Genomic DNA, 12,003 nt, shown 5'->3' with positions numbered 1-12,003 from the left:
CCTCCCTTCAAAGAGACTGAAATCTTTGTTGTTAAATTAGTTACTCGATTACTTAGTTATTTACTATATGCTTTGCAGCAAATGCTCTGTGGTAGGTCATAAAGTGAATCTTTTTCACTTTTAAAAACACTTTTTAAAGTTTGCATCTTAATCACCCAGTGCTCATCACGACTAGTACACTCCTTAATCCCTGTCACCTATTTCCTCCATGCCCCCACCAGCCTCCCCTCTGGTAACCGTCAGTTTGTTCTCTACAGTTAAGAGTCTGTTTCTTGGTTTGCCTGTCTCTCTCTCTCTCTCTCTCTCTCTCTTTTTCCTTTTGCTCATTTGTGTTGTTTCTTAAATTCCACATATGGTATTTCTCTTTCTCTGACTGACTTATTTCATTTGGCATTATGCTCTCCAGCTCCATCCATGTCGTTGCAAATGGCAAGATTCCATTCTTTTTTATGGCTGAATAATATTCCATTGTGGGTACACCATATCTTTACCAGCTCATCAGTCGGACCCTTGAGCTGCTTCCATATCTTGTCTGTTGTAATTAGTGCTGCTAGAAACATAGGGGTGCGTGTATCCCTTTGAATTAGTATTTTAGTATTCCTTGGGTAAATACCTAGTAGCGCAATTGCTGGATCAGAGAGTAGTTTTATTTTTCACTTTTTGAGGAAACTCCATACCGTTTTCCACAGCGTATAAAGTGAAAATTTAATCAGCAGTTAAGTGAGCAAAAGTTGCTGTATTTTCATTTTATGCTTTAAAATGCCATCTTTGTGTAAGCTAAAAGTTTTGTCTTGTTTTCCCAAAAGTATACCATTTTCTTCTACCACTGCTTGTGGATTAAACTCCAGATTTAATTTAGACAGGAACCTTTCATGGAAACAGCATCCATGCTTCTTATTTCAGTGGGAAACTCCCCCTTGTATATAATATTCTCAGGCCCACACTAAATGCCTCCCGTTACTTTGCAAAGACTAACAGATCGCAAATGGCCACGAGATACAGCTGTATGGACTCGGCTGAATGATTTTCATTTTTCTGGAGAACAAACACTTCTGTGTGTTAACTTTCCATTCTCTGTCTGTAGTTGGTCACACAGACTGACAAGGACGACACCTGTTGTTCCCTGCTGACTGAAGCATCGCAGCTGGGGATTTGGAGAGTTCACCATATTCTGCTCACTCCATTCATTTCTTCTTGTGGCCCTCCAGCTGGTTGGTTCAACACCACCAAAACATGTGCCCGTATCCACAGGGGGTAAAAAGGAAGGGGGGGGGATTTTTTTCAGTAACGGAAACACACGTCCCAAAATGAGGAGTTAATATTAGCCCTAGCATTTGTCCGTGGTACATTAGCAGAAACTTCCCCCAAACTCTTCAGCCGTGTTGGGTTTTTTTGTTTTTGTTTTTGTTTTTTTACTTCCCCCTTTGCAACAGATTATTGCGGGACTCACTGAAAGCTTCTAGATACCGTCCTAGTTAAGGATTTAAACTTTCCACATTCTCCCTGAGAAAAGGGATCTTCACCTTGTTTACATCTACATTCACATAACCTTGCTCATAGATGTTCTTTTTAAAAATGATACAAAGCTATAAAAACTGTGTGTGTGTGTTTTCCAGATTATGAAAGTAATTGCTCCATGTTCATGGGTAAATTTTGGAAAACAAAAACATCTAAAGAAAAAATTTAAATCACCAATAATGTTGTCATGCAAAAATAACTACACTCTTACTTTATTTTTTAAATTGTTTTTAATGTTTATTTTTGAGAGAGAGAGACAGAGACAGAGCATGAGCAGGGGAGGGGCAGAGAGAGAGGGAGACACAGAATCCGAAGCAGGCTCCAGGCTCTGAGCTGTCAGCACAGAGCCCGACACGGGGCTCGAACTCACAAACCACGAGATCATGACCTGAGCCAAAGTCAGCCACTTAACTGACTGAGCCGCCTGGACACCCCTGCACTCTTACTTTAATATCTATGAAGTTTTGGAAAGTTACATGACTCGAGTAATTTCCCATTAACACAAAACTTTGTGCAAATGTTTAAAATTGTTTATAAAATGTGTTTTCTGGGGGCGCCTGGGTGGCTCAGTCGGTTGAGCATCTGACTTTGGGTCATGATCTCACGGCTTGTGGCTTCAAGCCCCACATCAGGCTCTGTGCTAAAGCTCAAAGCCTGGAGCCTGCTTCGGATTCTGGGTTTCCCTCTCTCTCTGCCTCCCTGCCCTGTTCATGCTCTGTGTTTTCTGGGCATTTTGGAAGTTTCCAAATCTTTTATTATAATATGTGCAGGATGTTATATTATATTATATTATATTATATTATATTATATTATATTATATTATATTATTATATTGTGAGCATCCTGTAGTAAGTATCTGTTGACATTGCAGATTATTTCCTTAGCATAAACTTCAACTAGGGAAGGATCTTAGAGGAAAGAGTGTGCTAACAAACAGAAAAGCAAGTGTGAAATCCAGCAGGGGACAGAGCGCCTGGTGCATGGAGGAACTGAAAATAGTTGAGCCAGCTGGGCAGAGAGTGACAAGCCCGTAACTGGAGAGGGAAGCAGGGCCCAGAGACACTGGAAGGAGTTCAGACGCCTTCCTGAGGCCAATAAGAAACAGAAGGAGGGTTTCAGGCAAGAGATCAGATTTGTAACTCACATGTTCATGTTTTAGTAAGATCCTTCTGGTTGCAGCTTGAAGAGGGGCCGGGAGACAGGGAGAGCAGAGAGGAAGCTGTTACAGGAATTTTGGTGAGATGCGGTGCAAGTCTGGATAGGTGGCAGTAAGGATTAAGGGAGGCAAGGTGGTTCTGGAAGAGATTTAGAAGGTAAAAATCTACAGGATTGCTGCAGAAAGAAAGAAAGAAGGTGGAGTCAAGGAGCATCTGGAGGCATCAGGCTTGAGCAGTTGGGCGGGTGGTTGCACAGTAACCCCGACGGCCTCCTACCCAAGAGGAGGTGTCCAGAAGCCAGCTCAGTCCAAGGTTTGGGCCGTCCGACTCTTGATTTCAGCTCAGGTCATGATCTCATGGTTTCATGAGTTTGAGCCCCATGTCAGGCTCTGCACACTGACCTCATGAGGCCTGCTTGGGATTCTCCCTCTCTCCCCCTGTGTCTCTGCCCTTCCCCCACTCACACTCTCTCTGTCTCAAAAATAAACTTTAAAAAAGAGCAAAAAAAATTTTTTTGTGACACTAGCCACCTACTAATGGTTGTCCTCAACTTTTAATATTCTCCCATCTATACTTCTTAAAGTAACCCAAGTATCCCACTCTGGGCACCCCTTTTAAGGCCATGGGTCATCATAAGATGTTGGCTCTACACTCTTTCATTTGCTGTGAGCAATCTCTTAATTCCTAAATTCCTGTCACTTCGTGGTCACAATTAACAGCAAATAGAAACTTCGTAGTAGCTCAGGAGAAGGCAGAATGTACCTGGTTGATCAATAAAAGAGAGATGGAGGTCAGAAAACCATTCACATTTTTATCCTTCCTTTGTCTCTGATACTTGCTCCAGACAGCTGCCTTCTCAGCACTTAGACTGGAAGTTGTCCGTGCGGTTCTCAGTGGCCATATTGAAGGCAGGGATGGTGCAGTGCGGGACCTCCAGAGTGTTCTCCTCCTAGAGGAGCACAACGGATTGGATCCCACTCCACACCAGTTGGGCTCTTTGCTAATGGCAGTCTGCAGCCGGGCAGCGAGGTAACCACGGACAGCAAGTATAAGCTTCAAGTGCAGTCACCTCTAAGTACCGTTTTGTGGTTCCTGATACTACTGTAGAGGCACGGATTTTCCCTGTTCGGTAAGCAAACCAGAAGAAATATAATATCTGGTGCTTAATACTCCAGAAGCTTAAACGTCGTCCCAGTCACTCTCTTGCACGTTTCAGCGTTACCGTCTGTGTATATTTTGAATTCACTCCCCTATGCTGATCGTGCTTGTCAGGTATTAAAATAATCTGGTCAAACCTTCACTGAATGCTTCTGCTGGCATGCATCATAATGCATGCACATGGCCTTTTTGTTTGATTAATACCCAAGGATGTTAGTGCTGAGCCAGGTTTAGAAAATTGGGGATTAATATCTCTAAATGCTGAGCTGATCCCCCCCCCTTTTTTTTTCCGGGAAAACAATGACCTTTGTAGAATCTTTTTCCAACAACATTCTTACTTGCCCTTCATCAGGGTTTATGTAGTATCGCCGAATAAGCCCACTATATAAATTAGAACTCTTTCAGATGACGTGACCAGTTGAAACCCGAAATTGAATATCCTGGAAGGAACTGGGAGGTGAAGGACCCTGGGGGTTTAAGCACTAGCACTAAGGACTTGCTTGCTGTCAAGATCCTTTTTCTTTCCCTAACCCGACTCCCCAGTCTCTGTGTGTTGGCCTCATTCTGTCCTACCACAGGCTGCTTCTACACAGGGGAACTGTCGGCCACAGGCCGCTCCAGGCTTGCATTATGCCAGCATAGCAACCTAAAGGAAAGGGGAAGGCTTGCCTCATTCAAACATATGAATCCTCCAAGGAAAGTCTGTGAGTGGCCCACATTGGATCACGTGCCCTCCACCCTGGCTCCAGCACTGAGGCCAGGGAGTAGGGTCCAGATCACATGCCCTGAGGCCGGGGAGCGAGGCGCTGTGATGGGCGGCTGCGCCCATGGTTGGAGTTGGGGTGCGTCAGTTCTCCAAAGGGAAAGAAGACAGCACCAAAAGAAGGGGGCAGACCAACCCCCATGTGGACTATGCTCAATATCAAGATGTTCTTTTCTCTTGAACGATAGCTCTAATTATTGTCCCAGCGTGTCCTGATGAGTCACAAGGAAATTATGATATTCTTGGAACTACACTAACCATCTATCATTTTTCTACCCTCCTCAGTGTAAGTTTCTTAATATTTCCTTATGCTATACATTGCAACATATGTTAAGACCACAGTTAATGTTTTAAAAGTGCTTTCAGGGGCACCCCCTGGCTCAGTGGATCATGTGACCCTCGATCTCAAGGTTGTGAGTTCAAGCCCCACGTTGGGTGTAGAGATTACGAAAAAATAAAATCAAATAAATAGATGGCTTTTGTATTCATTATCTCATTTAGCTCTTTTAACAATCTGAGCCATTTGTTATTCTAGTAAACCCATTTTACAGATGGCTAGAAAGACTTAAAGCAGTTCTGTGACTCTTCAAGACCACAGATACAGTATAAATGGGGGCTCGGTGAATACAGATCCTCTGGGTTCTTTGCTACTTCCTCTTGGTGTCAGCACCTGAGACACCTGTCACCTGTGTTTTCATTTGGGTTTGGATTTACTTGTATTTGTCTGTTTCTTCCCGGAGAATAGAGAGACCTGTGCCATCCACTTTTCCTGCAAACCCTCACGAACCTCCAGTGCTGTGGATACTGTGAATGTTCACTAGGTGATGCTGACCAGTAATGAATTAGGGACTCCAGACGCTATTGTTGAAATGTAGGTACGTCGGAGAGCTCTTGACGTTGTGGAGCCAGTGTGCAATGAGAAGGCTGCTTGGTTCCCCAAGCTTGCTGATGTGACAGAAGATGGCATAGGACCTGTTCTATAGTCAGGAGCCTTGTCTCTGGAGAGCCTCTCGGAATGGTGCCACAACTACAGACGGGGCATTCTTCTCTCAACCCGGGGGATTTCTCACCCCCTGTGCCCCTTCTGTGTCTTCCCTCACAAGGACCACAGAAACACCTCAGCATCCCAAACCCAAAATCATTCCTTAAGCTAAAGGCACCTACCTCCCACCTTTAAAATGCAGCAGGAGCCCAAAGTTGCCCCCCAACCAAAAGGCAGCACCCCCTCCCACCACACTGTCCTGGCCACGTTCACACAGCGCGCTCTGCAGTTCAATGTCCCCATATTCCTCTTTTTCAAGTAAATCCCATTCCCAAGGTTATAACACTTATCCCTACAAAAGAGTTTCAAGATAGAAAGAAAACTCATCAGGCATTCCTTTATCCCTATATTCTCCTTGACAGAGCATCTTCTTAGAACTGCAAAAAAGTCCTCTTTTCCTTTTTCTTGGGGGGGGGGGGGGGCGGTGCTCCCTCTGTCCAGGCTGCTTGCTCCTCTAAAGTGAGTCCTTGCCTTCTGCTTCCCACTCTTGTCTCCACTGTGCGTCCATGATGCCTTCTGGGAGCACCGCCCCCCCCACCCCCCCCCCCCACCCCTGGCTCCGTGATTCCTTCATGATTCTTTTTCTCAGTTCACAGCTGCCTGTTCCAATTTACTATGAATTCCTCTCAGAAACGACCTAACACTGCAAAGCTGGATGAGAGCAGTTGCTGATTCAAATCCAGGAGAGGGGTATGCGCGTATGTGCACATGTGTGTGCGTGCGTGTGCGTGCACGTGTGCAGATGTGTGCAGAATTTTGATGCTGGCTCTACATAGTGAATATGATAATAGGAAATGATTGTCCCTCTCTCTTACTGGTCCCAGCATACGATGCCTGTGGGAACTGAATCAGAAGCTTCATCAAGTGGCACATCTAAACTGTATCTTAAGTTTCTCATTGCTGCTGTAAGACGTGACCACAGACTTTGTGACTTAAACAACAGAAATTGTTTTGTCACGTTTCTGAAGGCCAGCAGTCGAAAGTCGTTATCACTGAAATGATTTTGACCTCAGATCAGAGTGTCCACAGGACGGAGCTCCCTCCAGAGTCCCTAGGGGAGAATCCATTCCAAGCTTCCTCCAGCTGCTGGGGGCTGCTGGCATCCCTTGGCTCGTGGCCACATCGCTCCCATCTCTGCCTCCACGGTCACGTGGCCTTCTCTCTTCTGTCCGTGTCAGATCTCCCTCTGCCTCTCTTACAAGGACATTTGCAATGGCATTTAGGGCACACCTGGATCATCCTGGATAACCTCCCCATCTCAAGAGCCTTATGTAATCACATCTGCAGTGTCCTGTTTTACAGTGTGAGGTAACATTCTCAGGTTCCAGGGAATCGGATGTGGATACCTTTTGCGGGGCCGCTACTCAGCCTGCCATACCACCCATCCCCATCATTCCCAGACACGTGTCCCCAAGTTTTTTATACGGGCCAGCTCCTCTCCCTTTTGACTTCCTTAATCTGAGGGGACCAGCTTCTTAGCACATGTCACCCAGTCACTCTCTGCCACCTGCGGTAGCAACAGGGTCCTTGGTATCCTGCTTCTCCTCCAGTCAGGCGAGCCCTTCTTCCCCACAAACATCGGCCGGGGCCAGGGCAGGAGAGGTATAAGCCTTAAGCGGGGTAGATCCCGCCCAGGCCAGTGCTGTTGCCACAAGAATCAGGTTGTTTCGCATCTGCTTAGCCTCGACTGCTGTGCGAAATGTCTTGCCTCTGCCTTCCTGTCAATATTTCTAGACCGTAAAGTCACCGAGGACAGAAGGCGGACCCTCGGCTTATAGTCCATGGTGCCCAGCAGTGTCCCAGCAGGCTGGACGCTCCGTGACGTTTGCCTCCTTGCGCATGGCCCTCGGATGTCCGCACGTCCCCTCCCTTCCGGTCCTCTTGCCAGGACCCGGGGCTGCTTTGGTAGCACCAGGCCCGGCTTCAGATGCCGTTGGGGCCACTCCGAAGCCCTGTGTGTGCGGGGACCCCGTCCCTCTGGCCGTTGTTGCGGCCCAGCGTTGAATTTGCCAAGCTGCGGTTAGAAGAGGGCTGTGCCGCCGTGGTACACGCTGTGTGCGCTCCCACCTCCAAACGCCTCGCGGTACTAACGGCTGGGGAACGTCATCTCGCACAAAGTAGTTGTGGAGAAGCTGGCAGTGCTGCTGAAGGTAACCGCCGATAACCGTGGCTCGTGCGTTCATTCCTGTCTGCCTAAAGCACACGGTTGGGCAGGGAGAAGGGACGCGAGTGGAGACCGTATGTAACTGAAAATTTCCTCCACTGTAAGAAGGACTCTCTTGAGAGAACTCTCTCCTAGCTGGAAACCTATGCTGTCTCCTTGTCGAGAATAACCGCACCTTAAAAACAAGGGTCAAAACTTACCAGCCCACAAAAAAGAAGGCTTCATGAGGAAGGATGGCCAGGATACAGATGTCGCTAGCTGTTTTCAGGTTATCCAGCCACGATTTTCACTTTTCGTTTATGTGTCAGACACGGCGTCACGTTTTGGTCCGTACCTGCAGAATTGAAGATTTTTTTCAAACTCAGAACTGACAAAGGACTTGACTTGAATAGATGCCGTGATAAAATAGAAAGCTTATTACAGAAGTGATTTGAAGAACAAAGAATTCGACACAGTCTAAAAAATACATGGGGGGGGGGGAAGAAAAGGAGGAGGGAGTTCTTGGTGAGCCTGGAACATTATTCAGCACATATTTGCCAGGCACCTGCTGTATGCCAGGCCGGACGCTGGGCTGGGAAGTGGGGGTGCAAGTGTGGACAAGACCTGAGCCCACCCAGGAGTTTAGAGTCTAGTGGGGAGACTGGAGGAATAAACAGGCCTGTTTGTAATAAAAATATTACAGTCTGAGGTGTTAAGTGCATCAAAGAGAGAGTTAACCCTGTCTTAGAGGATCAGGAGAGGCTCCCCAAGGGATGCTGATGTTGAGAATCAAATGAGAAATAGCATTGGTCCGGAAAAAGGACCCAGAGTCTTCCAGGTGGGAACAGAATGTGCAAAACTCCTAAAGGTAAAAGCATTATGGTGGATGGGTATATGGGCTGAGCCAAAAGACTGATGGCTGAGTGAGCCAGAGAAAGGCAGGTAAGCACCTGTCGGGGAGAAAAGCTGTTAAGGGGGAGCAGGAGGAAGCCTGCAGCCAATCCGGTCTGGCTTTCACCTCAGCGGAGTGACCCAGCCTCTGGTACATGGTAGCTAGTGTCACTGAGGTAGGCTCCTGGCAGGCCAGCTACCTGCCTCATCCTTCCTCCTTTCTTCCTGAGACCAGGAGACAGCAGCCCCTCACTCAAAGCACAAAACTGAGAGGAGGGTCTTCAGGAAGCTGTCAGGACCTGAGTGTTCTGGGGCTGAGAAGTTTGGGTCCTGAGAATAGAAAGAAATCTTCCTTTCTAGCAGGATTCTGGCCCCATCCCCAGCCTGGAGCAGGTTCTCAGATGCACAGCTCTGATGTTGCACCTCAAAATCCAGGGGAAAAGTCTTGAGATCCCCCGGGGAAAAAAAGAAAGAAAGAAAGAAAGAGAGAGAGAGAGAGAGAGAGAAAGAAAGAAAGAGGGAGGGAGGAAAGAAAGAAAGAAAGAAAGAAAGAAAGAAAGAAAGAAAGAAAGAAATTTTAGAAATCACCTGACAAGAAATGTCAAGTAATATTGACTAGAAATCAAACCACAGCAGCTGCTTTCCACAGCTGCATGCCATGTGGTGACCGTGTCTGAACAAACTAAATGAGTCTAAAAATAACCAGGAATGTAAAATTCTTGAGGAGCTGGGTTTCTGAATGAGATAGCCACAGAAATGAGGGAGAGAGGGAGGGAGATTTGTCTTTGGGCCATTGGATCAGTGATCAGAGGTGTATCACCCCAGGAGCCGAGGACATAACACCGGGAACTTGCAGTTCCCCACTCGAACAAATTGCGTGAACCTCATTGTACCCATTTTAGAGATGGAGGAAAAAACACGTTGACGTCTGAGCTCTTTCAGACTAAGAGTTCCTCTTCTCAACTGTAATCCAGGTCCAGGTGACTTCCTAAGGAAAACAAAAGTCATGAAATACAGAAGTAAGTCACTTCTTCATGGTTTCCATCATAGTCTGAGCCCGTTAGGGTGGAGGTGTTTATGACACTTTCCTAAGAAACCCCTTTTTTTTTTAGTTGTGAAATTGAGACTGGGACTTTCTCCCCAGTAGAAGAAAAAGTTGATGTCAGAAGGAAGCCTGCTCCACCAAGACAAAAGCAAAAGGATGCTTTTATTATTATTATTATTATTATTATTATTATGGGGAATTTTAAAAATATACCCATTTAGTACCCCCCCTCCCCAAACAATAGATATACTTTCCCATGCATAGAAAAGCACCAGCAGACTTTTTTTTATGGCCTTTTTCCAGTAAGGAAACGGGTTTATCCCCGATTGTAGCAGCCCTGTAGTAATCATAATAATAGTACCAGCAGATGCTGGTTAAGTGCTTAGGCTGCAGGCACTGTGCTAAGAAAGCTCTTTGCTGTGGCTCATGACTCTTTGATCTTCACAAAATCTGGATGAGGGCGATACGACTGTGATCCCCATTCCATGACCAAGGAAGCGTGTGTTTGGAGAGGTGTAGAAATTTGCCCAGGGCACACTGCCTGGCAGTGTGGACGCTCAGTTGCCCCAGTTCCGTTATTTGTCACAGAGGCTAAATGGACTGGTTTTTTAGAGACTCCTCAGTTTCCTGTGGAGAGTTTTTCTGCGTTTGATTTGCATTTATTTCGCCCTTTCGCTATTGGTGAGACCCGGTGCTTCCTTTTCCTCCCAGAGACTGGATGAATGGGTGCCGAATCGGAGAGCAGAAGCCCGGGTGAGGGTTTCGCTTTCACCACTCACCACCTCAGTGATCGTGCACAATTCACCATCCCCCTGCACCCGGTTCCTTGTCTGTAAAATGAAGTTGCAGGAGTATAACAGGGGTCCACCCCTGTGCTCACCCCCTCTCTCCCCTGCGGTCCTGTCTGCTCTTTCCCTTCCTTCTCTTCCGGGCCATCCTTCTCACATGCAGCGGGTGGGCAGGGGACGTGGTGTGAGGGCCGGCTGTTGTCCAGGAGGCTCGGGGGGCCCCGACAGAGTGAGGACATCAAGCGGTGTGATGTTGCTCGGTGGAACGCACAGGTGAAGCCGGACCCCCTCAGCCGCGAAGCATAAATCGGACTTGGCTTTAGGAGCTCTGCACCCCTGCTCGGGTTTCTCCTGGGTCTTCCTATCCTTAGCATCCTCACACTGCCCCTTAGCCTCACACCGGCTTTGTACCGGGTCGTCCCGTCCTCCCTCTGTCCCTCCCCGTCTCGGCCTCACATCTTGCTCCGTGCCCCATTCCCTTGGGAGTCTGCTGTCAGTTTGGGAAACGGGGTCTCACCTACAGGTATGTTCTCAGATGTCCCCTCCAAACCCCATAGTGCTTTAACTCATCTTCACATCAGACATTTGAAAGGCCTCCAGGAAATGAGGGTAGTTTGGGACAGAACTCTTTCCTTCTGGTTTCCAATGGGAAACCAAAAGATCCATAGGTCTGGTGGTTTCTGCTCACCATTAGGAGACAAAATCACACCTTCCATGTGGGATGGGAGTCAAGACAAAAAGTGGGTGATGCCCTGTGAAGATAATGTATTTGATACCATTTAAAAATTTTTTTAATGTTTTATTTATTTTTGAAAGAGAGAGAGAGAGAGAGACAGAGCATGAGCGGGGGAGGGGCAAAGAGAGAGGGAGACACAGAATCTGAAGCAGGCTCCAGGCTCCGAGCTGTCCTCCCAGAGCCCAACGCAGGGCTTGAACCCACAAACAGCGAGATCATGATCTGAGCTGAAGTCAGACGCTTAACCGACTGAAACACCCAGGAGCCCCAGATACCACTTTTAAATTAACATGTTCTTTAACCACAGAACATAAAATTATTTGTTCATGGAGGATATGTACCTCTTATTAGACATGAATATGTGGAATATTTCAGGGAAACCGGGATTTATTTCGTCGAGGGCGACTGGTTAGGGTTCTGTGGACAAAGAAGTCATCACCACCCATATCTCTGCAAATTCACGTTTCCCCAAATCATTTTAAATTTTTGGCCACTCATTTCACTACTTATGTGTATTTAAGTATTCCTTCAAGCTCTGCCTCCCAAACATAGAAGCGGCTTCTGTGAGGCATTGAAAATTCCTCTTTCACTTCCTCAGACTCCTTCTCAGTTTGTTCTTGATTGTGTGGGAATTCGTGGGCCTTTATCACACAGAGTCAGCCTCTAAAGGAAAACTGCTTTAATGTCACTGTCATAACGCTCATTCCAGACTACAGAAATGCTGTATATCGCTTGGGCCTTGTCCCTATTTTAGGTGTGTTT

The 12,003-nt window shown here is 46.8% G+C and overlaps 1 protein-coding gene and 1 long non-coding RNA gene across 4 annotated transcripts in view; one reads left to right on the top strand and one right to left on the bottom strand.

Annotated features, from left to right (window-relative positions):
• The window catches only part of MYO1D (myosin ID), a 361,575-nt gene that overhangs the window by 324,158 nt on the left and 25,414 nt on the right, over nucleotides 1-12,003 (top strand). The gene's annotated exons all lie outside the window — the stretch shown is intronic.
• LOC147574190 (uncharacterized) overlaps nucleotides 1-12,003 on the bottom strand; it is a 31,631-nt gene that overhangs the window by 7,839 nt on the left and 11,789 nt on the right. Inside the window, exons 1-2 of one of the 2 annotated variants that reach the window (XR_015243993.1) lie at nucleotides 9,566-9,765; nucleotides 8,003-8,136 (exon numbers count right to left, since the gene is read on the bottom strand). This is a non-coding gene — a long non-coding RNA (uncharacterized LOC147574190). Of the gene's footprint in view, nucleotides 1-8,002; nucleotides 8,137-9,565; nucleotides 9,766-12,003 lie in introns of those variants that run through there. The other variant, XR_015243992.1, reaches the window with a different exon arrangement.

Source organism: Puma concolor, chromosome E1, assembly GCF_028749965.1.
Source record: "Puma concolor isolate L17-30 chromosome E1, mPumCon1.1.hap2, whole genome shotgun sequence".
In the NCBI taxonomy this organism is placed as follows: Eukaryota; Metazoa; Chordata; class Mammalia; order Carnivora; family Felidae; genus Puma; species Puma concolor.
The sequence above is the reverse complement of the archived record's forward strand: the minus strand, read 5'-3'. Positions and strand labels throughout refer to the sequence as shown.